Below are 4862 nucleotides of genomic sequence, written 5' to 3' on the forward strand. Positions count from 1 at the left end.
GAGTGTTTAATCAAAACTCTTTTGATGAGACAGGTGACAGAGACTGAGTTTGAATTAGCTAGGAAAAAAGTATTCATTCGGGGGATCCCTGGGTGGCGCAGCGGTTTAGCGCCTGCCTTTGGCCCAGGGCGCGATCCTGGTGACCCGGGATCGAATCCCACGTCGGGCTCCCGGTGCATGGAGCCTGCTTCTCCCTCTGCCTGTGTCTCTGCCTCTCTCTCTCTCTCTCTCTGTGACTATCATAAATAAATAAAAATTCAAAAAAAAAAAAAAGTATTCATTCGGGGAACTCTAGGAAGGGTTGAACAACCCAAACAAGAAAAGAATAGGTACTTGGGGGAAACCATTGGCCTCTACCACACTGTTTTTACAACTTATTCCCAAAGTTCAGTGGCTTTCCTCATCCTAGGGTTTGGAGTAGGCATCAGAGGATGAGAGAAGAGAATTAAGGAGAACTGTATGGGACCCCAATCTATGCTTAGTGTAACCTGAAGTTCATCTCAAGTCACAAGCATCATCCCATGGCAGATTTAAGCTGTCATGGAAGTTCCCATGGCAGCACCTGTCTGGAATTGGAGAGAAACTTATTTATTGAGGTATGATACTCAACCTTTGGATATGCTCACCGCTGGTGAGTAAAAGGCTCAAACTTTTTTTTTTTTTTTTTAAGAATTTAAAAAATTTTAATACAGTTCAAATCGGTGGGCCAAGTTCATTTTAGCTCCTTCACTGCCAAACCTGGGGGCAGAGACTGCTTGAGTTTCTCTGCCTTCTCTTTTGTCTGTGATGACCAAAGTATAAAGATATCGGCTGCATCGAACTTTAAACTTCACATTATCCTTATTCTTCTTGATCTTGACGGATTTGGCGTCCTTCCGCCGGGCCGTCAGCAAAAGTCTTTGATTTCCTCGATTTTGCGAGGCATGGCAACGGGGGTCGCGGGGGTCAGCGCGCGACGGCACCCACTCGCGGATTACCCCGGATGGCCCCCCAGGCTCCCCTTTACCCGCAGAGACACTCTAAAAGGCTCAAACTTACAACCCTGAGATCAAGTCATATGCTCTACCAATGGAGCCAGCCAGGTGTCCCAGGTATTTCAGATTATTTCTAAAAATTTATTTCAGATTTATTATTCTAATAGTACTTGACATCTTTGGAGCATTTGATGCTACTTAAAGGATGATCCCTTTGTAGTACATTCTCCTGGTTCTCCACTTTCCTCTCTGGCTACTCCTTTCTAGCTTCTACTTCCTTGCCCATCCTTGTTTATCTGCAGTGCCCTGCCTTAGTCCTTCTCCTCCCTGGTTCATCTGAACCATTTCCTTGTCTTCACCCACCACCTACATATGAAGATGACTCTCAAATCTCTATCTTCACCCCAGTCCCTGGCTTCAGTCTGCTGGCCTTGGCTTGTTCACAAATGCCTCAATGCTCAACATAGCCAAAACTAAACTCACCATCTTCCCCCTTGCACTTCCTCCCTACTATCACAAAAGCTGTTTCTTTTTCTGGATTCCATATTCAGAAGCCTGGTTTCTCTTTCCTTTATCACACCCTACAGCTCAATTACCATATCAAAATTCTTTTTCCTAAATTCATCTTCAATATCCATATCTCCACAGCACTGCTGTGTCATTTTAGGCCACCATACCTCACCAGGATTGTCACAAGTTTCTTTCTTTCTTTCTTTCTTTCTTTCTTTCTTTCTTTCTTTCTTTCTTCTTCCTTCCTTCCTTCCTTCCTTCCTTCCTTCCTTCCTTTCTTTCTTTCTTTCTTCTTTCTTCTTTTTTTTAAAGTATTTTTTAGGTACCTAAGTCAATTTAAACCTCTCAAGTATTTTTTTTTTAATTTTTATTTATTTATGATAGTCACAGAGAGAGAGAGAGAGAGAGAGAGAGAGAGAGAGGCAGAGACACAGGCAGAGGGAGAAGCAGGCTCCATGCACCGGGAGCCCGACGTGGGACTCCACCCCGGGTCTCCCAGATCGCGCCCTGGGCCAAAGGCAGGCGCCAAACCGCTGCGCCACCCAGGGATCCCCTTTCTTTCTTTCTTTCTTTCTTTCTTTCTTTCTTTCTTTCTTTCTTTCTTCTTTTTTTTTTTTTGTAAGATTTTATTTGACAGAGAGAGAGGGAAAGAGAGAGCATGAGTGAACACAACAGGGGGAGCAGCAGAGGGAGAGGGAGAAGGAGGGTCCCTGCTGAGCAGGCAGCTCCATCCTAGGACCTCTGGATCATGACCTAAATCGAAGGCAGATGTTATCCAACTGAGCCACCCAAGCACCCCAACAAGTTTCTTATTTCTGTTTTTGCCCCCTTCCCCAGCCATTTAGTGTTGCAACTAGATTGATTTTTCTAACTGAAGAGCTAGAAAGACACGTTATTTAAAACATTTACTATACCCACTATATATTAGACAATGGTTTAAAGACATGAAGAATAGGACACTATGGGGGGATTGGTTGGTTGGTAGTTTTTTTTTTTTTTAAGATTTTATTTATTCATTCATGAGAGACACACAGAGAGAGAGAGAAGCAGAGACACAGGCAGAGGGAGAAGCAGGCTCCATGCAGGGCCTGACGTGGGACTCGATCCCCGGACCCCAGGATCACGCCCCGGGCGGAAGGTGGCGCTAAACCGCTGAGCCACCCCGGCTGCCTGGTTGGTTGGTTTTTGCAAATATTGGCCAAATATCTACATGGTGTTTTAAAAATTCTAATAACAAACCTTTTTAAAATAATAATTTTATTGAAATATAATTCACATACCATAACAATCATCCTAAAGATGTATTAAATGGTTTTTATATTCACAAAGTTGTGCAACTATCACCACTATCTAATTCCAGAATATTTCATCTCTCCTCACTTCTCCTGGCAACTACTAATCTACTTTCTGCCTCTGGAGATTTGCCTATTCTCATATTCCAAATTAATGAAATCAGATATGTGGCTTTTTTTTTTTTTTTGGTCTGGCTTTCACTTAGCATCTTTTCAAGATTCAACCACATTGTAGCATGCATCAGTACTTCATTCCTTTATTTTTTAAATTAATTAATTAAAGTAACAAATTTATTTTCTCATAGTTCTAAAGGCTGGCAGTCCCAGATCAATGTGTTGGTGGACCAATTTCTCCAGAGGCCTTGCTCCTTGGCTTGCAGATGGGTACTTCTTCCCTTTAATATTTAATATTCTATCATGTGGATGCATCACAGTTTGTTTATCCATTTATCCGCTGGTGGGCTTAGGGTTGCTTTCACTTTTTGGCTATTACAAATAATGCTATGAATATTCATGCACAAGGGTCCGTATGGACTTAGGTTTTCATTCTCATGGATACACACCTAGGAGTGGAACTACTAGGTTAGATGGTAACTTTAACCTTTTGCGAATTGCCAGACTGTTTTCTAAAGCAGCTGCACCAATTTACAACTCTACCAGCAGAGTGTGAGGGTTTCAATCTTTCCACATCCTCACCAACACTTAATGTCTTTTTTCAAGTCATTTTAGGGAGTGTGAAGTGGTATTTCATTATGGTTTTGAATTGCATTTCCCTGATTATTAGTGATGTTGAGCATATCTGCATATGGATTTGTATGTCTTTTTTGGAAAAATATCTGTTCAAATCCTTTGCCTATTTAAAAAATTGAATTGTGTTTTCATTGTTGAATCATAAGGGTTCCTTATACATTTTGCATGCTAAACCTTTAGATATATGATTTGCAAAAATTTTCTTTCATCTTGTGGATTGTCATTTCACTTTTAATCATTACCTTTGACACAGAAGTTTTTAGTTTTGATGAAGTCTGATTTATCTATTTTTCTTTTCATTGTACTTTTAGTACTAAGAAACCAATGCCTAATCCAGGATCATGAAAATATAGTCCCATTTTTTCCCAAGGATTTTATAGTTTTAGCTCTTACACTTAGATCTAGAATTTATTTTTTTGTATATGTGCAAGGTAGGTCCAACATCATTCTTTAGCTTGTGAATATTCATAGAGCTTTTAAACTATATTGAATTGCTTGTCTTTCAATTAGACTGTAAACTCCTTGAGGGCAGAGACCATAATGACTTTACTAATTTTTTTTCTGAATGAATGGATGAATTAGGTTGCCAGAATATTTTCTTTTCTTTTGTCTGAAATCATATCAGTTCCGTGCAGTAACAGTGTTTTCCATTATGATGTTGGCTATTCAAATCTGTTGAGAGTAACAATTCAGAAACAAATACACAGGCTGATAGGAATAGTATTATTTAACAGGCTTCACGATAGTGAAACTGATTTGGATTAAAATCCTGACTTTAAGAACTATGTAACCTTGGGCAAAGTACATTGCCTACTTCTTATTCTATAAAATGGGGATTCAGATGGTGTAGCTGTCAAGAGGATTAAATCAGATCTTTTTAACTACAGTGCTTTACACGTTGTAAGCATTCATCAAATAGTGGCATTTATTATTGCAAAGGACTAGCATCAATGTTGAGCAATCCTTTAACATGCTGCTCCCCTTTTGTCCAAAATTTCTTCGGAGTGCAGATTCCCAAATTCCTATTTTCTTTTGTGAATTAAGAATTGTTAGACCATTGATTTTTTTTTCCTGATTCGGAAAGATATACACAAAAATTCAATTCAATGACCCTAGAAATGTATGTAAATACTGTGGAGTTCAGCGTCCGGAGCAATAGAATGAAACACCTTTTGGGGTGTAAGAACTTAGTAGGAAGGGGGCTATACAGGGATTGTAAGCATTTTTTATTCATCTGGATGTGGCACATATTTCAGTTTTGTACATTATTTGCTTACGCGTCTGTCTCATCTACTACAGCCAGGATAGGAACCCTGTCTTCAGTCATCTTTGCATT

General features: G+C 39.8%; 1 pseudogene; it reads right to left on the reverse strand.

Moving 5' to 3' along the window:
- Positions 1-711: 711 nt before the first annotated feature.
- Positions 712-1010, reverse strand: LOC112928998 (large ribosomal subunit protein eL38 pseudogene; annotated as a pseudogene).
- Positions 1011-4862: the final 3852 nt, after the last annotated feature.

The sequence above is a fragment of the Vulpes vulpes genome, chromosome 7 (assembly GCF_048418805.1).
Source record: "Vulpes vulpes isolate BD-2025 chromosome 7, VulVul3, whole genome shotgun sequence".
Taxonomy (NCBI): domain Eukaryota; kingdom Metazoa; phylum Chordata; class Mammalia; order Carnivora; family Canidae; genus Vulpes; species Vulpes vulpes.